Raw genomic sequence first — 27,547 nt, 5'->3', positions numbered from 1 at the left:
TGTTTTACTTGCGAAAATCCAGTGCCTCCGCTCCTAGCCAATTGCAATGCAAATCCATAATCTCCCATTTAGAAGAACAGGTCGAGCTGGGGTGGGGGGGCTCGCGCAAGGTCTCTAAAAATACTGTGAGAGCGTCTTCACCCTTTCTGATGTCTTGGTTCCTTTTCTGTATTAATGAGAGATGTGCTTATAAGACAGAAAGACAGCAATTTCGCCACGTCTCTTTTCCCTTCACCGGAACTCAGAGCGTTCACCCTGCAATGAGAAACTGATTCTGGTTCCTGTTTTTTCCCAAGCACCACCCTCCCCCAGTTATTTGCATACGTCAATAAATACTGCTGCGTCCTTCAGCAAGGTTAAAAAGACACCGAACACGACCCTTTCTTCCCCCTTCCCTGTGCAGGCACTTTAAAGAAACAGCAATCTTATCCCTCTTGATTAGCGAACTGCCTTCTTGCGTTGATAATTGTTTCATTTAGCAGCAGCGAGCCACGAGGGAGGAAATCCTTGGCATTTGTTAGGAGGAGGTCTCAGCTGCACAATCATTCTCTGGCCTCCCAGTAGCTGCAGCTACTCCATTTTGTTATGAGACATAAAAAACCACCGTTTTTAAAGAGGTAAAAATCTACGGAAACGTTTGGAAGTGCTTGCTTCTTGTTACTCTAAGGATTAGAGTTTTTCTGCTTATTCTCCAATTTTCTTGTCTCCAATTCTGCCACACAAGAGATTTCTTGGCATCTCAGTGGTTCAGGTCTCAACAGGAGCCTGAGAATTTCTCTGCAGAGTGGAGAAATGTTCTGGTTGGATTTGAGGTCAGAAAGAGAGAGACAGACAGACAGGCACTGACTGTGAGAAGGGATGGGGTGTGGATTTTTAAAAATCCCTCTGAGATTTAAGTAGAAAGTCAAGATAATTCTGGGGTTGCCAGATTTTCATTTTTGAATCCTCCTGCTGCTGCCTTGGTCACAAGACTCCGGCAAATTTAGAATCTATTCTCTTATCACTAGCATTAGCAGTGAAAGATGGTTTAAAGACCCTGAATTACCATATGCTAGCAAAAGTGTTAAAAATAGCATAGTACAAAGTCCCAAATTCTCATACATTGTAATTATAGTGCATTGCTATCACTGCTTCATTTAGCCATATAAGGAGTGTATGGCATTTTCCATTTTGCATAGAAGGGCTATATTCACCTCTGCCATATAGCCTATTTTCTCATTCAAGGATGAAAATAGTAATCACTCAAAACCAGGAGATTTCCATACACACAGTTATCACTGAGTTAGCTTGTCCCTTAGAACATATTGTTTTAAATATATGAATATTATAGTGCTGAGACCCTGAAAACAAATATTTTGAAATGTTAAAGCATATGACCAAACATATAATTATTTTTAGATGATGATTCGGTATAATTGCAACAAAGTTATTAATAGGTTTAATGCAGTTAATTAACTCAGATACTTGGAGAAGCATCTTTCTCAGGACACTTGTGAAAGAGTATTCAGATACACACAGAAGCTCTGACTTTGGACATCCTCATGATAATAACTGTTGTAAAATAAATGTATTGGATAACAGAGATGCTACCACTCTTAAATATTATGCAAAATATGTCAGACCAAGAAATGGAATTAAAAGTAGTTCTACTATTTTATTAAAGGCTATCTTTAAAATGGTTAATCTTTCACTTTAAAGTTTCATACATAGACAAAATAGCGGGCTTAAGGAAATGCTTCACAGCCACCCTCCTCTCCTTCCTACTCCTCCCTGCTTTACCCCCCCACAAAAAAAACACCAATATGATATACATCACAAATTGCCAGCTACTACCAATAAAATCTACTTAAGATTGATTTTATGTTCCTCAGTTCCCTTGGTCTAAACAATGGCTTTGATCAGTATTGTAAAATATGACACAAAGAGGCAAGCGAAGCTTAGATTGACAACAGCACAAAGTTCTAATGCTGTCAAAGGAAATGGTCATAGAAAGAGACATTTTCACACTCAGTTAAAGCAGTGCTGCAGTAAACCATTATAATCTGGAATTTGAGTCGCTTCCAGTGGGCTAGAGTTGTCTTTACAATAGCCATATCATCATGGCTGAAATATGCATTTGATTATAATTTTAATGTCACTCAGCTTTTCCAATGCTTGTATCAATGCTTTTTGTTAATGCCTTCAGTTTAAACTACATGCTCCTGGTGGAAAAATTAATGCTGTATAAGGCAAAAAAGCCAAAAAGTAAGCTGGACTCAGAATATTTTATAAAGGCTATAATTAATATTGTAATTGAATTTTTAAAAATTTATCATAAAAGAAACATCCATTTCTCTTCTCAATGCTCCTTAAAGATATAAATTTCACTTTCTGCATAAATTCACTCTGTCAAGGTCAAGACCCATCTTTAATAAATAAGACCCTTTGAAACAAAAGATAAGCAATAGATTAAGATAACATTTACAAAGTTAACATGCAATGTCTCTCAGTAACTGCTTATATAGTTTATTTGTTTGGGTGGGGTTTTTTTTGTTGTTTTTTTCTTTTTTCTTATTTACAGCAAGTCCGAGAAATAGATACCTCCTTCCCCTCCCCCCACCACACACACAATAGATTTTCCTTTACATGCAATCACCCAATCTCAAGTAACAAATTCTTAGTAGCAGTTACCTTTGAGTGTCCAGTTTTTAAGGATCGATAAAATTTAAAAGTGTACAGTATTTATTTTCTTCTTTCAGGTTGATTATGTGACCGCTCTGGCAAAAGCACTTTGACAACTGTAAGAAGAGAGGGCATGCGCACACAGGGAACTGTGGGGGCTGAAGTCCTTCACAAGGTACTCTGTCTGACTTAAGCACGTTCAGCCAAGAAAGGAGGAAGCCTCGAAAATATTGATTCCAAGAGGAAGAGCTTGTGCCCGGATTACATTATATCTTCCTAACCAATCTAAATCACGAGGTGTTGAAGCGAAAAGGGGGAAAAATAAACTGGTTTGTCAACTTGTTTTAGGAAGCCAGATTGTAGGGCTCAAAATAAATAAACCCAGCAGAGCTACCTTAAATGGTATTAGAATGGTAATGACTGGGTTGCCAGCAATAAGAACTCCACCAAAGGGAAAGAGATTTGGGTGGGGAAAAATTAAAAAGGGAAGAGGAGCCTACTGGGGAAAGATAAGTACTTAATATCTGACCATACTTAAAAGAAACATTTTTAGTATTATAGAATGAAAAAAAACCCTTAATGTTAAATGTAATATTAACCTTGGAGGTCAGGTAAAAATAGATTTCAGTTACAAATTTTTGACATCTTATCCACAAAGATTTCTTTGTATTTGAATTTTTAATGAAGGCACAAATCACTTATTTTAAGATTCTACTTGACATGCTCTGAATCAACTCATCTCCTTATTTTACTTGTCAAAATGAAAGTTTATCTTGCATTATTCATACAGTGATCAAATAAAATTCAACTCTTTTGAGCTGGAATAATATTTGGTGAAATATTAAAAAATAATTTGACATGTTTAGTGTTTCACTCCATAGGACAGTGACTTCTTTATCCAAGGCAGAAAGTAGATACAGTTTCTATTAAAAAAATTTTTTTTCAGTATACATTTTTCCTATCTTAACTTTCATGACTCCAAGGCTGGAATCTCACCACATATTAACATCAACTATTATCATCTATAGCTTCTGAGAGCAATAGTTCAACTACCAGTTTGCTCACGTAGGCAGAAGATATTATTTCTTGTGGGATTTGGTTCACTGCCATTCACCCAAGGGGTTCAGAGTAAATGTCAGTTGATGACTATGCTGATTGAACTTGGAACTAAAAATGTTAAGCACCATTTAAAACTGTCTTAATTTTCTATTTCCCTTCTTCACCAATTGGAACTAAAATACTACCAGACCCTACCAATTTGCAGCAGTTAGTAGTCTTTGTTTCTAGTTATTTCTAAGGAAAAAACCAAAACAATTTAAGAGGAAAAAATCATTTTGAACCAATCTGCCAAAAGTTCTTCTTAAAAGAACTAAATGGTCGTCTTATTCTTGCTGTGAACTTAGCTTATATTCCTCATTTTTTCTCTACCCTGCTAAAGAAAGCTTCACTTCTGCCAATGTGGTATGCTTACCATTTGCATTCCAGAGTCTTTAAGGATTAACTCAAGGTTAATCTTATTCCTGAAGACTTCTCTAAGCTACCAGACTTCTACATTTTCAAGTACTTCAATTAAGTGAAAAAAAAAAAGTTCCCTTATAAAATCCTAACAAGGACTTAAGAAATAGAATTTTAAAATTATTTTAAGTTAATACGTCAAGATTTTATGGTAAAGTAGAAATTCTTACGTTGTTCAGGTGTGCTTGAAAATGGTTTACTTGGGCATTTATTAATCCACCTGACCCAAAGTCCAAGTCTACTAATAATTTGCACAACGAAGAAAAATAAATTTTGGCCCTGACCCTTGATAAATGATAATAGTTAGCACTGCCCACACTTAATGTGATTTTATTGTATATGAAAATGAACTAATCTCTGCTCTTCCTTTCCTAAAATGAGCACTCAAATCTAAAAAGAAAATGACTCAAACATAAATATCAAGGTGTAAATAAATACTAAGCAAACAATAAATTATAAAAGGATCCCAACAAGGACAAAGACCTCTACTGAAATCTTGTTCTTTATTTAACCAGAAAGGAAGCACTTTCTGAAATTGTGTCTTCAGGTCACAGAGGTTAACCAATGCTCCTTTTGAATAGTCATGGAAGGCTGTAAAAATAGAGATTGCAGAGTTAACTCATGGGCTAAAGACACCTTTCTAGGCTTCCTTCCCTCCCTTCCTTCCCTATTTATATGTCTAGCACAATGCTCGTAAGTCCTGGATAGTTGGTAGTTGCTCCATATATGCTTGCTGAATGAATGAATAAATATATGAATGAATAAATGAATGAATGGATGAAGTATAGTTTTTGATTTTCTAAAACAGCCAAGGTTTGAGTAAGTATTAAATTATTCTCCATTTATAAGAGCAATTACTTTTTCATCAGCTGCAAGAATGGATATGAAGAGGAGTGGTATAAAATCGAAAACCATTTTGGCCGTTATGATGTTTAGCGGTATGCAGATCATTTGATTATCGTCATGAAATAACATTCATGAAGCACTAATTCAACAGGGAACATTGTTCCCATCTAAGAATTTACAATCTAATAAAGACACACACCCAGCCCTCCACAGAAACTGCTTCATTAAAAGTTCACAATAGCCACTCAGAGCTAAGACCAATGGATGTTCCATCAGTCTTTATCTTTCTTGACCTTGAAGCAACATTGACATAACTGACCACACTTTCTAGATATACCTTTTTCCCTGAGCTTCCTTCATGCTGTCCTTTCCTGGTTTTCTTATATTTGAGGTTATGGGCACACACACACGCGCGCGCTCACTGGCTCTCTCCTTCTCTCTTCTTTGCTAACTGACTTTGAATACTGAGTTCCTCAGAGCTCTATCCTAGGCCCTCTTCTCATCTCACTCTGTGTGAGTGGCCTTCCCAACTATAACGAAAGAACCAGCCCTTTCTTATTGACAGCTAAATTCCCAACATCTATTACTGTGCCTTGTTGTTAGTGTCATTGAGTTGATTCCTACTCCTAGAGACCCCATGTATAGCAGAGCAGAACCCTGCCTGGTTTTTAAAAATTGGCACCTGAGCTAACAACTGTTGCCAATCTTCTTTTTTTTTTTCTTCTGCTTTTTCTCCCCAAATCCCCCCAGTACATAGTTGTATATTTTAGTTGTGGGTCCTTCTAGCTGTGGCATGTGGGATGCCACCTCAACGTGGCCTGACAAGCAGTGCCATGTTCGCGCCCAGGATCTGAACTAGCGAAACCCTGGGACACCAAAGTGGATCATGCGAACTTAACCACTCAGCCACAGGGCCGGCCCACCTGTCTGGTTTTATTGCACCATACTCTCATCTTCTGGAGCTATATCAGATAACGCTCCACTGCTATTTACTGGGTTTTCATGACCAATTTTCTTGGAAGTGGGTGGCCAGGTCCTTCTTCCTGGTCTGTCTTAGTCTGGGAACTCCGCTGAAACCTGCCCACCATAAGTGACCCTCCTGGTATTTGAAATACTGGTGGCATAGCTTTCCGCATCACAGCAAAACACAGCTGCCACAGTATGGCAACTGACAGATGGATGGTATGGTTCTCTGACCAGGAGACAAACCCAGGCCAAAGTGGTAACAGCTCCAAATCTTAACCACCAGACACCAGGTTGGCCTATCACTGTGCCTAGCACATAATAAATAGGTATTAAATAAGTATTTATTGGATTAAAATTATATTTATATGCAAAGGGCCAAGCATGCCAAGGTAATCCAGGTGGCAAAAACTAAATAAACCTAGAAGACCTACACTACCAGATATCAAGATTATCATGAAGCTATAGTAATTAGACTGTGTGATTATTGGCACAAGGATAAGCAAATAGACAAACAGAACAAAATAAAAAGTCCAGAAACACATCCACATATATATGGTCACCAGATTTATGAAAACAGTAACACTGCAGTAGTAAAAGGATGGTCTTTTCAATAAAGGATATTGGAGTCAACTGAATATCCATAAGGCAAAAAAGAGACCTTCACCCTTGCCACACCATACACAAAAATCAATTCAGATAGATTGTAGATCTAAATGTAAAAGGTAAATAGTAAAGCCTTTAGAAGAACATAGGAAAATATTTTCATGACATTAGAGTAGGCAACAATTTCTTCAACAAGTCACAAAAGCAATAACCAAAAAGGAAAAATTTAATAAACTAATTAAATTAAGGATATCTGTTTACTAAAAGAACTAGAGTGAAAACTCACAGAATGGGAGAAATATGCAATATATATATTTTTCAACAAAAGACTTTCAATCAGAAAATATAAAGGACTCTTACAAATTACTAACAGTAGATATCCCAAAAAAATACAAGCAAGAGACATCAACAAAAGATATTCAAATGGCCAAAAAGCATATGAAAAGGTACTCTACCTCATTAATCACCAAAGAAACACAAAATAAAACCATAATGGCCCCCATTTTCATCGCAGCATTATTCACAATAGCCAAGACTTGGAAGCAACCTATGTGCCCATCAAGGGACAAATGGATAAAGAAGATATGGTATATATACACAATGGAATACTACCCAATCATAAGAAATTATGAAATCTGGTCATTTGTGACAACACTGATGGACCTTGAGGGTATTCTGCTAAGTGAAATAAGTCAGAGGGTGAAAGTCAAATACCATATGATCTCACTCATAAGTAGAAGATAAAAACAATGACAAATAAACACACAGAAACAGAGATTGGGGCCAGCCTGGTGGCCAAGTGGTTAAGTTCACGCACTCCACTTCGGTGGCCCAGGGTTTTGCCGGTTTGGATCCTGGGCACAGACATGGCACTGCTCATCAAGCCATGCTGAGGCGGCATCCCACATGCCACAACTAGAAGGACCCACAACTAAAAATATACAACTATGTACCAGGGGCGCTTTGGGGAGAAAAAAGGAAACTAAAATCTTTAAAAAAAAAAGAAAGAAACAGAGATTGGATTGGTGCTTACCAGAGAGTGAGGGGGGAGGGCAAAAGGGGGGACTGGGCACATGTGTGTGGTGATGGATTGTAATTAGTCTTTGGGTGATAAATATGATGTAATCTACACAGAAATCAAAATATATAACAATGTACACCCAAAATTTATATAATGTTATAAACCAAGGTCACTGCAATAAAAAAAAAAACAGAATGGCTAAAATTGGAAAAGGGAGACAATACTACGCATTAACAAGGATGTGGGAGCAACTCATTCTCAAACACCGCTGGTGGAGATATAATTTGGTATAACTACACAACCACATTGCCAAAACTATTTAGCAATATCTATTAAAGCAAACATTCACACACCGTAGCATTCACCAATTCTGTAGCTAGATATATACCCAATAGAAATGCAAACATATGTTCACCAAAAGACATGTTCAAAGCAGCATTATTCCTAATAGCCCAAACCTGGAAACAACCCAAACATCCATCCACAGCAAAATGGATAAATAAATTTGGGATTCATATGATGGAATATTTAAGGCAAAGATACCGAATAGACTCCAACTCTATAGAATGACATAGATGAACCGCATGAATACAACGCTGAGTGAAAGAAGCCTAACACAGAAGGGGACATACTATATGACTCCATTTATATAAAGTTCTAATAGAGCTAATTTATGTGGTTAGAAGTCAGCATAGTGGATACCTTTGCAGAGAAATAATGATTGGTAGGGGACACAAAAGGGGGCTTCAGGGATGCTGCTGATATATTCTGTTTCTTGAACTGGACACTGTTACATAGATGTGTTTACTTTGAAAATTCAGAAAACTGGACACATGATTTATGCACTTTTCTGCATTGTGGTAATACTTCCATTAAAATTATATAACATATACATGTATTTGTAAAGGTTAACTATCTTCTGTAGGGTAAAAAAAGAAAAAAAAAGCATAATCTGGCCTAATAGGCAGGGGAGCCTTAAATCTGGACCATCTAAGCTAAAGAAATAAACTAGGGGCTGCCTATATGCCACTCCTGTGCTAGAGACACTAAATGCAAAGATGAAAATAGCCAAAAACTTCAAAACCTCACAGCCTATGGGGGTAAAAATAATTTTGGTTAACTACGGTAAATTACATATCCGCTAGATAACCTAGGAAGTTTTTAAGATTGTTAAAGCCTAAAGCAATTTACAAGCAGGAAGTCCACATCTCCTGAGTGAGGACCTGTTAAGCAATTCTAGATCAGACTAAGTTTGAGAACAGAAGAGGGGAAAAAGGGAGCAGAAAGGGAGCCAGGTGAGTCAGATGTGGTTTAGTGGGCAATCTGGAGAGCACCTGGGGTTCTTTATGTTTCTTGCCTCTCTGTCCATTAGTCTTGAGTTCATTTATTCATTCAGCAATTTTATGAAAGGCCTCCTAGCCACAAAATAGCAATTCCAAAACTTCACCTGCTTTTTTATTGACCTTGTCTCTAATTTCTAAGAGAACACTGAGGATATTAGGCAGTAACATTCTCAATTTCTCAGCTACCTACCACCAAGCCCCCCTTTACAAACTTATCTCTATTCCCACCCACACTTCCTTTCCTCCCACCTCAGAGGAAGCTGAATTCCCATACAGGTCCACAATTAATCCATCCTTCTATAGTCTAGAGCCCATTCTTTCTGTTTCCTTGAGACCTAGTTCATTAGTTAATTATTCCCAACTTTCTCCTTCCCATTCCAGACAGGCTGTTTGAAAGAAACCTCTAAATCCCTAACTCTATTTTCTCACTTCCAGTTGACTCCCAAACTTACTGCATCTAGCTTCTGCCCCTACCATCCTGCTAAAATTGCTCTTGCTGCTGATCTTACTAAGGACACCAATGACCAACTGACACTTTTCAATTCTTATTTTATTTGCCATTCACACTTCATAAAAGACATCTCAAGCAGAATTCTAAGATGGCCTTCCAAGATTCCAGGCTAGAAGGAAAACAGGAACCTTAGTCCTAAAACTACAATTCTACCAACAACAAGAATGAGCTTGAGGGGCTGGCCCTGTGGCCTAGTGATTAAGTCCAGCGCATGCCGCTTCAGCGGCCTGGGTTCAGTTCCCAGGCGCAGACCTACACCATTCATTGTGGCCATGCTATGGCTGCAACCCACATACAAAATAGAGGAAGATTGGCAACAGATGTTAGCTCAGGGTGAATCTTCCTCAAGCAAAAAGAGGAAGATTGGCAACAGATGTTAGCTCAGGGCGAATCTTCCTCAAAAAAAATTGTTTAAAAAAAAAAAAGAATGAGCTTGAAAGAAGATTTGACACCCTGAACAGAAAACCCAGTCATGCTGACCTACAGAACTGTAAGTTAATAAATGTGTTGTTTTAAGCCATTAAGCTTGATATAATTTGTTACACAGCAGTAGAAAACTAACACAACACTATTCCATTTGCTTTGAAGACACTGTTTTCCTGGTCCTTCACTTCTAAAGTTCTTCTCAGTCTCCTAACCACTGTATGCAGCTTCCCCCAGCGTTCTCCTACTTGTACACTCTCCTTGGGCAATGTTACGTTATGAACCAGGAAACTGAGCTCACTGCTACCTAGGTTTACAGATCAAATCTTTTTGCTAAGCTCAAAACCACTGTTTAACAACTTCTCTATCCAAGGAAGCTACAGCACTTCTTCTCCAACAAATGTGCTTCTGCCTTTATTGCTGGTTTATTTATCTTTACCATATTTAACAGCACCACCATCCATCTAGTCACTCAAGTGAGGAATCTAGACATGATTTTGTCCTTTCCCTTCTCTCTCACTGAAGGACAAGTCTAACTGGTCACTAAAACTTGTTAATTCTGCCTCCTAAATTTCTCCTTGACATCCCCTCCTCTTCATTCACAGCCAGTATAATACTTCACTCAAACTATGGCAGTAATACCCTAATCTCTCTCATCTAGTACTCTTCCAAGTGTGGTCCCCGTACTAAAGCCTGAGTAATCATTCAAACACAGTTTTAGGGCCAGCCCGGTGGCACAGCAGTTAAGTTCACACGTTCCACTTCGGTGGCCCGGGGTTTCCCAGTTCGGATCCCGGGTGTGGACCTACACACCGCTTGACAAGCCATGCTGTGGCAGGCGTCCCACATATAAAGTAGAGGAAGATGGGCATGGACGTTAGCTCAGGGCTGATCTTCCTCAGCAAACAGAGGAGGATTGGTGGCAGATGTTAGCTCAGGGCTAATCTTCCTCAAAAAAAAAGTCCACACACAGTTTTACCATGTTATATCCCTTCCTAAAACTCTTTACATTTTCCTGGCCAAGAAGATAAAGTATAAACTTAACTCTTCTTCTACTCTTCTTCCTAGCTGTACCAAACTGCTATAGGTCCCTGGATGGACCATGCTCTTCTGCTGTAATGCCTCTGCACATATTCCTTGTGCCTGAAATACCTTTCTACCTCTTGACAACCTACTGCTACTTTCCCATTAGAACCAGTTCAAATGTCACCTCTTTGAAACTTTCCATGAGCATGTGAGCAAAATTGCCCATTCCCTCCTTTGTATACCTCTGTAACACAAATATTTCTCCATTACAATACTCTTCATACTTTGGGGAATTATCTGTTTACACATAGCTCCAGGATCAAGACTATATTTATCTTTGTAGCCCAGGCACTGGGCCTGAAACATAGAGATAAAGTTTATTAACCAAATCAAAGAACAAGGTATCTTTTACCTCAATTTATAGAGGCTAAGAGCACTTCTTTAACATTAGATGAAGAGAAATTCTTTTGCCATTAAAAGTATTTCAAAAACACTATGTTTAATGACTCTATACTTAATATTTAATGAAGATATCCCATACTAAAATGTGGCATAATTAATTTACCCTTTCTCCTGTTGCAGGACATCTGTTTCCAAGTTTTCACTATTTTCCAAACTGATTGTTTCCTTAAGCCGTATTTCTAAAGAAAAAATTACTTGGTTGAAAGGCATAACATTAAGGCTTTTGATACATATTAACAACTAGTTTAAGAAAGGTTGCAGCAGTTTATACTTCCCCAAGAAATGAACTTCTAATATGAAAACAATGTATGAATAGTGCATACAACAAAGAATAATATAGTTATTGTTCTGATAATAATCTAATGTAGAAAAACACCTCTATTCTTTTGATATGAAAAATAAGATTAAGTCCCCTTCAGCATCCTAATGTATTTAATGTTTCGTTCTTCTTTTTTTTTTTTTGAGGAAGATTAGCCCTGAGCTAACATCTGCTGCAATCCTCCTCTTTTTGCTGAGGAAGACTGGCCCTGAGCTAACATCCGTGCCCATCTTCCTCTACTTTATACGTGTATATGTGGGACGTCTGCCACAGCATGGCTTGCCAAGTGGTGCCATGTCTGCACCCAGGATCCCAATCAGCACACCCTGGGTCACCGAAGCAGAACGTGCACACTTAACCGCTGTGCCAACGGGCTGGCCCGTTTCATTCTTCTTTATCATACCTTCATGTGACAATGAAACAGAGAAGCTGTTTATATATTTACAACTTATGTTTATTAGCTGGAGATTCCATTTCAAATTATGACATATATATGTGTACATGTGTGTATTCCATTTGAAAGAAAAAGAGGAACACCTTCTTCTACATTCTCTACGTTTCTAGATTTCAATTGTAATTAATTTTATTTTAAAACCTAATACTCATGAAGGTGGTTAAAAGGTACAAACTTTCAGTCATAAAATAGGCAAGTCATGGGGACGTAATGTACAGTATGGTGACTATAGTTAATAATACTGTTTTGTATATTTGAAAGTTACTAACAGAGTAGATCTTAAAAGTTCTCATCACAAGAAAACAAATTTACAACTATGTGTTGCAATGGATGTTAACTAGACTTACTGTGGTGATCATTTCACAATATATACAAATATCAAATCATTACGTTGTACACCTGAAACTAAAATAATGTTATGTCAATTATATCTCAATTTTAAAACAGAAAAAAACCCCTAATATTCATATATATTTCATGTAACTATGTTCATCTTGGGAGTGAATAATGCTCAGTAGACATTTTTACACAAAAAGTTTTATGCTTCAAAAATTTGTGAACTTATAGAGGAACTAACATTGTACTCTGAAAAAAAATGCAGGGGCTCACCCAGTGGCACAGCGGTTAAGTGTGGACATTCTGCTTCAGCAGCCCAGGGTTCGCCGGTTTGGATCCCAGGTACAGACATGGCACCATTTGGCAAGCCATCCTGTGGTAGGTGTCCCACATATAAAGCAGAGGAAGATGGGCACGGATGTTAGCTCAGGGCCAGCCTTCCTCAGCAAAAAGAGGAGGACTGGTGGCAGATGTTAGCTCAGAGCTAATCTTCCTCAAATAAATAAATAAATAAATAAATAAAAGCAGCCCACACTATTTTTAGTCCTATACCATGACAAATTGAGTCCCCTCACCACAATGTCCTCTCCTTTACAAACCATTTTTGATACAGCATACCTCCTTTTAATCATCTATAGCTTGTTCATTTTCCTATTTTCATCATGGTAACTCAGTTACAAGAACCCTCTGGAGACTACAAAACTTGCAGAATGATTTCAGAAAATATAGTTAAGCTTTATATGGGTCATTTCTTCTCCTATAGTCACTGCCATTTTATATTTTAAATTTTCACTTAAAAAATATATTCTGAAAGGCCACGTCTTCTTTCAGAAGACTTCAGAGAAGCAAACCCTACCCAATTAATCGTTTAAGTTGTTCTTCGAATCTCCTGACAGTTTCACCATGTCACTTTAAATGCTCTTCAAAAGTTGCCCTCACTAGGGGCTGGCCCCGTGGCCAAGTGGTTAAGTTCACGCGCTCCGCTGCAGGCGGCCCAGTGTTTCGTTGGTTCGAATCCTGGGCACCAACATGGTACTGCTCATCAAACCACGCTGAGGCAGCGTCCCACATGCCACAACTGGGTGGACCCACAACAAAGAATATACAACTATGCACCTGGGTGCTTTGGGGAAAAGAAAAAAGGAAAAAGAAAAAATCTTTAAAAACAAAAAAAAAGAAAAGATCTTTATTAAAAAAAAAAAAAAGTTGCCCTCACTAAATTGGAATCAACAGGCACCTCTCAAGGAGCTAGCCTTAGAAGTATTACCAGCTTCCAGTTTCAACTTCCATCCCCAAAGTTTAGCTTTGAGCACTTTCCCCAGAGCTTTCCAACTGCCTGCTGGAAATTTTCACATGCAAATTTCAACGTGTCACTCATCATTATCTACGGGACAAGAGTCAAACACCTAACCTAGTGTTTAGGGCTCTCCCCTTCTAATTCCAACCTCTGTTCCCAGATAGCATTATCTCCATTTCTCCAGGCAATTTGGTCTACTCCTGGTCTTGAATCTTGCTGATGTTACCAATCCCATATGGAATGCCCTCACCTTCTCCACTTATACTAATCCTACTTTTCTTCAGAAGTTAGTTCCAACACCGAGTTTCTAACAATAGCATCTATCTGTACCACATATTTATTGCTTTGCATTTCTATATACCTTTTCTGGTATAATTATGTTAATTCCCCAACAAGAACTCTATGCCTCTTGGGGGAAGTCACTGCAACTTATGCTTTTGTTCTTCCTCAAAGTCTGGTAGAGTATCTCACAGGGAGCTTAGTAATAAGAGCTAACATTTATGGAGCCCCATACTGTGTGCTGGATACAAAGCTAAGTGCCTTCCACATATCAGTTCATTTAAGCCATGTAATAAACTGATGTGGTAAATACTGTTATTGCCCCTAATTCCAGATGACAAAATGGAAACAGAAAAGTGATTTATCTGCCTCAGGTCACAAAACTAGTAAGTGTCAGAACTAGGACCTAATTTCAGGTTTGTCTGACTCTAAATCTGTCTTTTGGTTAGTGACTCATGCAAGCAGGTCCTCCTACTTGATCCATACAGTCCAGGAGACAGCTTGGGCTTCAAAGGTGTGAAAAGGGGGCAAATTGTGGTTCAACAACTTTTCTTTCTCCCATTGACACAAAGCTTTTATATAACGACGACCTTTGCCTGAAAACCAGAGATAAGCTCTAACCAAGGGATTCCAAATTCCATCTATGGGCAAGACCCAGTCCCACTCCAGGGTGTTCTAAAAACAGCATGATTGTCTTCAAGAGGATGAATCATCAAAAGAACTGATTTTAGTCTTCAGGGATCTAGAGAAGAAGGCTGGTCCAGGCCTGAAAGTGATGGAGAAAATCTTTCTTTGCCACAACCTCTGCTTTAACAGCCAGTAATTAATAGGTGCTGTACAAGTTAATGAGTCACAGGGGTCATCAGAACAAAGGGTAGGGCAATGGTCAGTCTGACTATCCAGGTAGCCCTTGGAGCCTAGCCTTCGAAACCAAGTAGTCTTTGTATAATATCAGTGCCTTACATTCACAGAGGGCATTAGACTTTACCAAACCCCTTCACCTTTGCTATCTCAGTTGATGTTAACAGCCTTGTGCAGTGGATAGACAGGGCGCTCACATTTGCTTCTGCAGATTGTGTTATGCAACAGAAGGCTGGCCAAGGAGGCTAGCAGAAACTGAAATCTAGTACATCCTCTGCTCACTAAGCTCATGAACATCAGTGTAGAGCTGCATATGCCCCATGGAATTTCCAGAAAGGGACTGTTAGGAACAGGTGACAGCACTGAGGATGACTGTTGGGATCCCCACTTTAAAAATGCGGATGTCAGTGAAATCAGCAATTCCAAAAGCCCCATGTACCCCTATGTTCATCGCAGCATTATTTACAATAGCCAAGACATGCAACCAACCTAAGTGCCCAGCAACTGATGATTGGATAAAGAAGATATGGTATATATATATATACAATGGAATACTACTCTGCCATAAAAAAGGACAAAATCATCCCATTCACAACAATATGGATGGACCTTGAGGGTATTATGCTAAGTGAAATAAGCCAGACAGAGAAAGACAAACTCTGTATGACTCCACTCATAGGTGGAAGTTAACATTATAGACAAGGAGAACTGATCGGTGGTTACCAGGGGAAAGGGGCGGGGGGAGGGCACAAAGGGTGAAGTGGTGTACCCACAACATGACTAACAATAATGTACAACTGAAATTTCACAAGGTTGTAAACTATCATAATCTTAATAAAATTTTTTTAAAAATTTTAAAAAAAATGTGGATGTCAGGGGCCAGCCCCATAGCTGAGAGGTTAAGTGCACGTGCTCCACTTCAGTGGCCTGAGGTTCGTTGGTTTGGATCCTGGGCGCTGACCTACATACTGCTCATCAGGCCATGCTGCGGCAGCATTCCACATAGAATAGCTAGAATGACTTACAACTAGGACATACAACTATATACTGGGACTTTTGGGAGAAAATAAAAAGGAGGAAGATTGGTAACAGATGTTAGTTCAGGACCAATCTTCAGAAAAAAAAAAACAACGTGGATGTCAATTATACCTCAATAAAGCTAGAAAAAATAAAAAATCGGTAAAGATGTGGAAAACCCAGGCTCAGAGATGTTACAAGATAAGAGGTGGATCCAAGATTACAATTCAAGTCTTCCAACTCACTAATCAGCATGCTTTTTCAACTACACTACAAGTCTCCCATTGGTTCAATTTAATGTAGCCTACCTCTGTCTTCTCATGTGGCAGACTGGTATTCTTAGCACTTTGATCCAACCAGCTGAACCAAAATCAAGAGCTTTTTGGTGTAGTTCTGTCCTGAAGCCATAGCTGCTTTCTTATTGAGGAAGATGAGAAGCAGATGTGTGTGCCAACTGAATCAAGAGGGATACTTTAGGTAGATCTCCTACCACTTTTGGAAAAACAAATTAGACCACCTCCCTAAATGTTAATGGATCATGACAGCATCACAGCGGCAGGGAGTCAACATTATTAATATTATGGGAGGTGGTATGTGGAAAGGATATGGGATATGAAATCCAATTATCTAAATTTAGATACTAGCACTACCCACTTATTAGCTGCCTGGCCCTGGGAGATAACAATAACAAATATTTACTGAGCACATACTATTTGCCATGCCACGTACTTTATTTACATGATGAATAATTTCACACAATCCTAAGAGGAATGTACCTTCATTATCCCCATTTAACAGATGAAGACATTGAGGTTCTTGGAAGTTCAAGTAACTTACCCTAGGCTACATTATTGGGAAGTGGAGAAGCCAGGCTTCAAACACCAGCAACATGACCCTAAAACCCATGTTCTCAATTTCTCAGTCTTAGTTTCCTCTAGAATAAAATAGAAATGATAATAACAGCTGCCCTATCAAAATAATCAGAATTATATTAGTGTGTATGAGGGCATTTTTAATAAACTGTAAAGCACTCAAGGTGAATGTATGAAATCCAAAGCCAATACTGACATGCAGATGCATTTATCTGGAAGGTCTACACTTAAGTAGAGATTTCCTTGTCTGCTTTCCACTTAATATTAGGAGTCAAATAAGTAGTGGTAAGCCTATGCTGCTTCTAGCAACAATGATCTTGCTATCCAGACATTTCTTATCCCACCTCTTTCCCTATCCTTTATTCCCTATTTATGGAAACAGAATACACTGGGATATATCCTTAAACTGCCACAGGATACAGATTTTCTTTTTAATTATTAGTTTCAAAACCTGTGGATTGAGAGAATTTCTTCATCATCTGGTGATGATGATGATGATGACGATGATGATGTTTATACCAACTGATCACTTGCCTATGTAGGCATCTAGAGAGGCAATTCATGTGCCTTATCAGTTAATCCCCATAATAACCCGAAAAGATAGAAGCTATCATTCTTCTCATTTTTCAGATAAGGAAACCAGAGCTTAAAAATGCTAAATAATTTGCCCAAGATGACATAACTAGTGGGTGAATAAACTCAGGTCTTTTTTGACTCCAAAACTCAAGCTCTAAAGCTTAACTCTTATCCCTCACCTCTTGCCACACCCAGGCACAACCCAGAGGACTAACATCAGTGCCCACACTTTCTTTACAATCAGTCTTCTTCCCGTTGCTTCTTCTTTTAGTGACCATGTTTTCTCTAAATCAAAAGTCAAAACATGTGGTCCGACAATCCAAAATGATTAAACTACAGAAAAATCCAGGACTTATGGTTGTTGGGCCTTTATCTTTCTCCCCCATACCTGACCACCTAGAACAAGACCTATTCAGATCATTTTCAGCTTCTTTTTTGAGCCCACACCTGGCTCCTCTGAGTTTTAAATCCATCTCCCAAGCAGACGCCTCCACCCAAAGTCTTCACTCAAAAGCCTCAAACCTCTTGGAGAATGAGACCTCAACTAGTCTTATCATTCTGAAAAATTCCTCTCTCAAAAGAAAAAGAGGAAAGGAAGAAAGGTTTTCTTTCTTTCTTTCTTTGTTTAAATAAGTCCTTGAGACATCCGTTTGAAACATCTCACTCTTCTAGCAATGGCCTCTCCCAGGGAGAGGGAGGAGAAAGAAAAGAGAGGTCTATCTCTTCTATCTAGGGAGAGATATTGTTTTGCCTCTTCTTTCTAAAGTGGCTCTTCATTGCACTTAGCACTTTAGGGTCGTCCCAGAGAGAACAAAAAAGAAAGCAGAAGACCTAAACTTCATATGCAGAAGTAATCTGCAAATTTACTCATTCAACACTTTTACTGAGCACCTACTATGCAGTAGGTTCCCAACACCCACTATTCCTCTCTTCCATCTAAATGCAAGATCAAGAATACTCAAAAGTAGTAAATAAGACAAGATCTTCCTGCATGGTGTGGGGTTGGGGGGAAGGTTGCTGAAAAAATAAAAGTAAATAAGAAAATGTCAGACAAGTATAAGCGCTAAAAAGAACAAAGGGTGATGTGATTGAGAGAATCTGGTAGAGTATTTAGACTAGATGGTCATTAAGGCCTCAATGACGAAGTGACCCCTGAATTAAGCTCACACATGAATTAAAAGGACCCATCCATGTGAAGCCTGGTGGTAGAGAATGCAGAAAGAACAGATAATGTCAAGATCCTAATGCAAGAATAAGCCTTTAGAGGAGAGGTTGGCAAACTTTTTCCGTAAAAGAGCCGCATAGTAAATATTTTAGGCTTTACAAGTTATATAAGGTCTCTTGTTGCATATTTTTCTTTGTTTTTGTTCTTGTTGCTATAGTTGTTTTACAATCCTTTAAAATGTAAAAATCAATCTTAGTTCTCTGGCAATATAAAAATAAACTTCTGGCAAAATTTGGCACCTGGCTTAGTTTTCTGATCCCTGCTTTAGAGGAACATCTAATCTATTGTAGCTAGAGGGGAAGTAAACAAGGAGGAAAGTGGTACAAGATGAAGTCTGAAAGGTAGGCAGGAACCAGATCATGTAGGGCCTTTGAGGCTAAGTTAAGATTTTGGATTTTTTCTAACTGTGATGGGAATCCCCTGGAGAATTTTAAGCAAGGCAGTGACATGATCTGATTTATGCTCTAAAAAGACCAGTGTGTTTCTGTGTGAAGAACACACCATGGTGAGGGTAAGGGGGGAAACAGAGAGAGTTGATTAGGAGGCCAGCTATAGTAGCATCCAGGCAGAAGAGGATGAGGGTGGTGGTGGTGGTAGAGACAGAAAGAACTGAACAGAAAGTGAACTGACCACCCTCACTGAAAGCTATGCTTATCTTTGATGAACAAAATCATGGAAGGATTCTTAAAATTTTACTTTAAAATCAAAAGAGTAGTATAAAGAGCTAGGTTGAGCTATAAAGACTATTAAAAGTTTGATTCATAGGAAAATCTTGGTTAGTTGAATTTTTAGCAATGTTTTGACATGTTTGATGTATAGATATTTGACTTTCAGAAAGTTTATCTCTTCCTCTTTCTTCCTGGTTAAACAATTCACAGTTTTGGGGCCGGCCCGGTGGCACAGTGGTTAAGTTCGCAAGTTCCGCTTCTCGGCAGCCTGGGGTTCGCAGGTTCGGATCCCAGGTGCAGACATGGCACCGCTTGGCAAAAGCCATGCTGTGCTAGGCATCCCACATATAAAGTAGAGGAAGATGGGCGTGGGTGTTAGCTCAGGGCCAGTCTTCCTCAGCAAAAAGAGGAGGATTGGCAGTAGTTACCTCAGGGCTAATCTTTCTCAAAAAAAAATAATAATAAAAAATAAAATGTCTATAAAAAAAAAACTATTTACAGTTTTTCATCTGGTTCCTGATACCCATTATTTTCTCCCTTTCACCTAAATGTATAATAAAGTGTACTTAGAATGTTCCTCTCATTTCAGAACGCACTTCAGTAAACCAAAAGATAACCGTTTGCCATTTTAAAATCTGAAACACTTCCAATGCCCCTTGGCAGCATCCTCCCCCTCAAAGTTTTCACCATGAGGAAGTTGTAAACTCACGTGGTTCTTACACTATCCAAACTCATTTTCCGGTTCTTTCTTTGAAAAAAATACTACTGAGGATTTTTGAAAATTCACCAAGGTGCACACTTAATTTGAGCACTTTTTTTGTATACTTGTAAAGATTTATTTAAGTTTTGGGAAAAACAAAAAACAACCCAGCCACACACACAAAGAGGTTCCAATGATGGCGACCTTTAGGGCATAGGGAGATTAGAGAGTGTCATAGGCTGGGTTCCTTGGAGACAGATTCTGTGGCCAAATTTTGCATGCAAATAATTTTTGGGGGCAGGACACAAGTGGCAAACACACCTGCAATGAAAAGAGAAACGCAAGAAGGGTCAGAGGGAGACACTGCCCCCCAAAGTGGTTGCAATTGAGTACTCAGCCAATCCTGTGATGAGTTCTAGAGTTGGGACAGTCCAGAGACTTATCCTCGAATGAGGCAAGGAAGCTGGCTCTTTGTATCTTAAGTCAGCCAGCCAGTGGCTGTGGCCTCCTGGGAGCATAGAGAGAGGCAGTTCCCCAAATCCTAAGGCAAATGCCCAGCAAAAAAAAAAAAAAAAGCTTCCTGCCATGAGGAGCTAAATTCCCAGCAGCTTAGGGAGGAGTACATTAGCCATTAGGAGAGGATGTAAGTTGAAGAGAGGATCACAGTATCCACTACAGAGGGATATTCAAGTATTCTCATATAGTTATTTTTATTGTTTAATGTTTACTATGGCACAAACTACTGTACCATGGGTATATAGTATTTTTAGTACACAAAATCAGGGGGCCGGCCCAGTGGCACAGCAGTTAAGTTCTCACGTTCCACTTTTCGGCAGCCCGGGGTTCGCCGGTTCAGATCCCGGGTGTGGACATGGCACCGCTTGGTAAAAGCCATGCTGTGCTAGGCATCCCACATATAAAGTAGAGGAAGATGGGCATGGATGTTAGCTCAGGGCCAATCTTCCTCAGCAAAACAGAGGAGGACTGGCAGTAGTTAGCTCAGGGCTAATCTTCCTCAAAAAAGAAAAAAATGAATTAGCACGCCAATTAGTATTTTCATTAAAATTATAGACCATGTTCAAATACTTAGGAACATACTTTAAAAAAATACTGCTGAATCAGTGACTCTAGTATCATTTCAACTGTGTACCTTTATGCAGCTGATGATTAAATCTGAGTCATTTTTGACTCTCTTCTCCTTTACCAAGTCCTATGGCTCGTTCTGTGATAAGACTCCTCCATCTATCCTTTTCTGTCACTGCCACCAATTCTGGTCCCCACCTTCATCTCCAAACTCAAACTGTCTCTTGTGTCCAGTTTCATCCAAGTTGTTACAGGGAATAAGGGGATGTTCCGTTGCATGACTTGCATTAATTCCTCAAAGAGTCATTGAGAGCTTGTGAAAGGCATTAGGGAAACAACATTGAGCAAGAAGACTCAATCTTTCCATCTCTTATAAACATTAATTTCTAGTGAGTGAGAGAGACTTTAGTCAATTCCATGATAAATAATTTCATGGCAGTTGTGATAAAAATGCTATGAAAAAGTACCAGATGTTATGAAATCTTATATGATGTTGGGACCTGGATTAGCAGGTCAGGGAGGGTTTTCTAAAGTAAGCTGAGCCTTAAAGAACAAAAGAATAAAGTTGAAAGGAAGTATGTTCCATGCAAAGAGAACACCATGCTTCTTCCTACCTTCAGGCTCTGAAGAGGAGGAGGCATGGTATATTCAAGGAACTAAAGAAGCCAGTAGCCAGCATGCTAGAGCTCAGGGTTTAGTTGGGAAGCCAGAGCAGGGACAGGGAGCTGGTAAAGTAAGCAGGGGCAATACAAAGCCAATAGAAGTGGGTTTTTGGGGCCGGCCCCACGGCCAAGTGGTTAAGTTTGTGCACTCCGTTTCAGCAGCCGGGGTTTCACCAGTTCGGATCCTGGGCACAGACCTAGCACCACTCATCAAGCCATGCTGAGGCGGCATACCACATGGCACAACTAGAAGGACCCACAACTAAAATATACAATTATGTACTGAGGGGCTTTAGGGAGAAGGAAAAATAAAAAATAAAATCTTTCAAAAAAAATTTTTTTTTAACTTTTCATTTTGAATAGTTTCAGAATCACAAAAATGTTACAAAAAAGAATTCCCTACACTTTTCACCCACGTTCTCCAAATTTTAACATCTTAAATGACCAGAGTATAATTATCAAAATCAGGAAATTAACATTGATTCAATACTATTATCTATTTTACAGATCTTATTTCACCATTTCGCCCACTAACGTCCCTTCTATGAATCTAATCCAGATCACACATTGCTTTTAGTTGTCACGTCTCCTCAGTTTCTTTTAATAGGGGACAATTCCTCAGTCTCTTTTATGACCTTGACACTTTTGAAGAGCACTGGCCAATTACTTGATAGAATGTCCCTCAATTTTGGTTTATCTGATGTTTTTTCCTGGTGAAATTCAGGTCATACATTTTTGACAGTAATAACACAAAAGCGATAGTGTCCTTCTCAGTGCATCATTTCAGAAGGAACATGATGTGGAACACGATGTGTCCCATTGTGGTAATGTTAACTTTGATCACTTGGTTAAGGTAGTGTCTGCTAGATTTCTCCACTGCAAAGCTACCATTTTCCCTTTTAACTTAAATGTCATTGGGAAGATACTTTCTATGTGAATATCCTCTTTCTCAACATACTGTCACACATGAATTTTAGCATCCATTAATGATTCTTGCATCAATTATTCCTGTGGTGTTTCCAAATGGTGATTTGCTATTTTCATCAACATTTCTACATTAGCTGGAATGCTACTTTTAGGAAGAGTTTTTCCTTCTCCCCTGATTCACTCACTCACTTTTTATCAGTATAGACTCATGGACTCATATTTTATGCTATGGGTTGTAATTCATTACTATTATGATTTATTTTCTTATTCAAAATGTCCCTGATTTGGCTAGTGGAGTCCCTTCAAGTTGACTCCTAGATCCTTTTGACACAGACCTATCATTTTTTGAACACATCCTACTTCCTGGCACTGCAGATTCATGTGCTTTTCTTGTCCTAGTCTGGAATTAGCAATTTCTCCAAAGAGCCTTGGTTCCCTTTACTGGAGATAGCATTAAGTATACTCATTGGTTTAGTGGTGTCATTGCCTTGGGCCCTCTCAGCAGATAAATCTAAAAAGTATATGTATGTACACATCTGTGTGTTTATCTATATATCTATATCTATAAAATCATGACTTTGTATTGATACCTCCAATTCTAATCAAACACCATAGGGTTCGTTCTAACCTTATATTTGCTTACAACAGCTAGATGTTCAACAAATATTTGCTAAATGATTACAGGTCACACTTTCCAGTCAGATGTTTCTTTCTGCTTTTCCATAATAAGCAAAACAACATAATATTTTGATTTTTAAAAAATTTTTAATCATCCTTCACTTGCAACAAGGATTTTTTTTTCTTTTTCTTTTTTTAAAGATTGTCACCTTAGCTAACAAATGTTGCCAATATTTTTTTTTTCCTGCTTTTTCTCCCCAAATTCCCCCAGTACACAGTTGTATATTTTAGTTGTGAGTCCTTCTAGTAGTGGCATATGGGATGCCGCCTCAGTGTGGCCTGATGAGTGGTGCCATGTCTGCACCCAGGATCTGAACCGATGAAACCCTGGGTCGCCAAAGCAGAGCACGCGAACTTAACCACTCAGCCATGGGGCCGGCCCCTTTCTTTTTAAACTTAGTTAAAAAAATTTTTAACTATAAAATACATACTCGTGGTGAAAAATGAAAAGTGTCTCTTTTTAAAAATTTACTAAATATTTACTGAACACTTGTTATGGGCCAGGCTCTGTGCCAAGCACTGGGGATAGAATAATGAACAAAACAGGTACGGTCCTGTCCCTGCCTTCATGTTCCCCCTTTCTCCAAAATTGCTAAGTTCATGCTTTCTGCTGGCTTGTTCTCACCAGAATTTAAACAGGCCATAGAAGGATTTTAAGCAGATAACATAATCAGTTCTATATTTCTTAAAAGCTCATTCTACTGGGGAGTCAAAAGATGAAAGAGCAGACTGGAGAGGCCAATTATCAAATCAGTTGAAGGGGGTGAAAGCAAATGTGGGGAGACCAATTAAGAGACTGGTAAGTAGTAAGAGATTACAGTCAACTGGACTAGGGTGAAGGCAAGGAGAATGGAAACAAATAAATGGGGCTGAGAGATATTTAGGAGATAAATGGACCCTACTTGGTGACTGACTGAAGGGCAAGGATGTGAGGTAAGGAAGAAGGATGACTCAAGGAGGATTCCTGGGTTTCTGGAAATGTGTACATATATATTGACTCAGATTTCCATATATTGTAAATATATGATAATATGTCTCTCCCATTAAATTGCAAACAGTCTGATGACAAGAATGGCGTACAGTGTATTATTCACATCTTTGTATCCCTAATATCTCCTACAGTGTCTGTTACATAGTTGGAGCTCAAGAAATGATGTTGAATAAATGATTGAATGGTGATCTTCCTCAGACTTACCAACTTGAGATTTCAGCTGTAAGGTCTCAAATTAGACATAATTCCCTCATAAAGGCCTAAAACTCCCTAAGTAGAAGAAAACTACTTATGTTGAATATCTATTCTCCTAAAAGGGTGTATCCTGGTCTATTAGTTTATTATGTACACTTTCTCTTCTATCATTAATTCCTCTTACCCAAGACTTGATACCCAGAAGCTATAAAATAGAGGTAAACACTTGACTATAACAATGAAATTTTATTTCACACCTATCAGATTGCCAAAAATTAATGCCTATTAATTGCCTATCCCTGACAAGAGATGAGAGTAAGGGGAGGCCTCTGTTTGCTCACCTCTCAATAAAGGGCTTTGGGGATTAGGTGAGGTGTTTCTAACTTCAAGAAGACATTCAGTAAAGGTTGACATTCTGTCTTTCTTTTTACATATCCATATACCCCTCCTTCAAGACCCAATTCAAACCACTCCAATATGCAGCAACTTCTTTGCCCTTCTCTAAGTTTCTGAGGTATTTATCTGTAAAATTCTTCAAAAATTAAGCATGAGTAGTCCTGTCACTGCTTTTGTAATAAGTCACTTTCTTTTTTACTTTTATTTAACTATTCACATACTCATATACTGTTCTCCAGTGAAGTCAAATATACTTGGATTCAAAGGTCAGCTATGCCACTTATTTGGTATTACTTCAACTTCCTAATATTCAATGTTCTCATCTTTGAAATGGGAGACATAGACATCTATCTGATAAGGTGGTTGTTAGGATTTAAGGTGGGTAAAGGGCCCAGCACATGCCACATATTTGGTGTTCAATAAGTAAATGTCAACAAGTGCCCACTGACGGCAGTTGTCAGATATTTTTCAAATTTCCATCCCTTCCCAAATACAGCACCCTACAGAGTGGCTCACACATGGCTACTGCTAGATATTTTATTTATTTATATTCCACCTTTTCCAAAAAGGATCTAAAACAGCTAGATGTTCAACAAATCTTTGTTAAATGATTACAGGTCACACTTTCCAGTCAGATGTCTTTTCTGTTTTTTCATTATAAGCAAAACAATACAATATTGTGACTTTTTCAAAGCTTTTAATCATTCTTCCCTCGCACTAGGGATTTTTTCTTTTTTCTTTTTAAATTTAATTTTAAGAAATTAACTATAGGGGCCGGCCCTGTGGCCGAATGGTTAAGTTCGTGCACTCCGCCGCAGCAGCCCAGGGTTTCACCGGTTCAAATCCTGGGCGTGGACATGGCACCGCTCATCAGGCCACGCTGAGGCGGCGTCCCACATGCCACAACTAGAACGACCCACAACTAAAAATACACAACTATGTACCGGGGGGCTTTGGGAGAAAAAGGAAAAAAAAAATTAACTATAAAATACACACTTGTCGTGAAAAATGAAAACACCATAAGGGAATAAAATGAAAAGTAGTCTCCTTGTCTCTTATTCAGTCTCACCATCCAGAGGTAATATTTTCTAAAAAGCAATTTCCTATGTGTCATTCTAGAAATCTCCTTATATACACATGCTAAGTTAGAAAAACAAAGTAAATGGGATAATACTATAGATACTGTCTACTCCCTGATTTTTTCACTTAACACATAGGTAGTATTTATTGGTTTTGGTGTTTGGCAACTATTTTACCTTCTTTATGTTATTTCTTAAAGACTTGCCCTAACTTAGTATCATAAGAATATAAGCTCCATGAGGGTGTTTTTGTCTCTTTTGCTCTACTCTATCCCCAGCACCTAAAGAGTACCTGGAACATAAGTATATGATCAATAAGTGTTTACTAATGAATGTACTTCCTTCCTTTTGAGGAATTGTCTCCATTCAAGGTATACTGCCCTCCCTTAGCCAAGCAGCAAGGAAGATTGATTAGAAGTTCCCTCCTTAGATTTTGAACTGTGAGCAGAATAAAAACAGTTGGAGTTCATTCATTCTAGCGCTGAACCCACATGAGAGCATGGAATGTTCCTGCTACCAAGATTCTCTGGGGTGGCTGCTACTTGACTGTTCCCAGCCTGGTTCTCCTGCCTTACTTTCAATCGTATGAGCTCACTCATATCCTTCCAATGAACTTCCTTCTGCTTAAGCTGGCTCAGGGTTTCTCAACCTCAGCACTATTGACATTTTTGGCTACATAATTCTCTGTTGTGAAGGGCTATTCTACACATTACAGTGTATTTAGCAGCATCCCCGGTCTCTACCTACCAGATGCCAGTAGCATCCCCTAGAGTAACAATCAAAAACATCTCCAGAAATCAACAAGGAAATAATAGAATTAAATGAAAAATTAGACCAGATGGACTTAATAGATATATATAGAACACTTCATCCAAAAACAGCAGGTTAAACATTCTTCTCAAGTGCACATGGAACATTCTCAAGGATTGACCATATTTTGGGAACCAAAGCAAACATCAATAAATACAAGAGAGTTGAAATAATATCAAGCATCTTTTCTGATCACAATGCTATTAAACTAGAAATCAACTACAAGAAAAAAGCAGAGAAAGGTGCAAAAATGTGGAGACTAAACAACACGCTTCTCAACAAACAATGGATCATTGAAGAAATTAAAGAAGAAATCAAATTTTATCTGGAGACTAATGAAAATGAGAACACGACATACCAAACCATTTGGGATGCAGCAAAAGCAGTCCTAGGAGGGAAATTCATCGCAATACAGGCTCACCTCACTAAACAAGAAAAAGCTCACATAAGCAACCTCAAACGACACCTAACAGAACTAGAAAAAGAAGAACAAACAAAGCCCAGAGTCAGTAGAAGGAGGGAAATAATAAAAATAAGAGCAGAAATAAACGATATTGAAACAAAAAAGACAATAGAAAGGATCAATGAAACAAAGAGTTGGTTCTTCGAAAGAATTAACAAAATTGACAAACCCCTAGCCAGACTCACCAAGAAAAGAAGAGAGAAATCGCAAATTAATAAAATTAGGAATGACAGAGGAGAAATCACAACAGATACCAATGAAATACAAGAGATCATAAGAGAA

At 38.5% G+C, this 27,547-nt stretch overlaps 1 protein-coding gene across 24 annotated transcripts in view; it reads right to left on the bottom strand.

Annotated features, from left to right (window-relative positions):
- Window positions 1–27,547, bottom strand: part of CPEB3 (cytoplasmic polyadenylation element binding protein 3) — a 222,420-nt gene that overhangs the window by 184,603 nt on the left and 10,270 nt on the right. For 5 of the 24 annotated variants that reach the window (XM_070610345.1, XM_070610364.1, XM_070610245.1 and 2 more), the window contains exon 1: window positions 142–809. The exons of 10 other annotated variants lie outside the window; for them this stretch is intronic. The gene's annotated coding sequence lies outside the window, so the exon portion shown is untranslated. Of the gene's footprint in view, window positions 1–8; window positions 868–2,670; window positions 2,995–27,547 lie in introns of those variants that run through there. 9 more of the 24 variants (XM_070610218.1, XM_070610256.1, XM_070610305.1 and 6 more) reach the window with 6 other exon arrangements.

Source organism: Equus przewalskii, chromosome 1, assembly GCF_037783145.1.
Source record: "Equus przewalskii isolate Varuska chromosome 1, EquPr2, whole genome shotgun sequence".
Classification (NCBI taxonomy): Eukaryota; Metazoa; Chordata; class Mammalia; order Perissodactyla; family Equidae; genus Equus; species Equus przewalskii.
The sequence above is the reverse complement of the archived record's forward strand: the minus strand, read 5'-3'. Positions and strand labels throughout refer to the sequence as shown.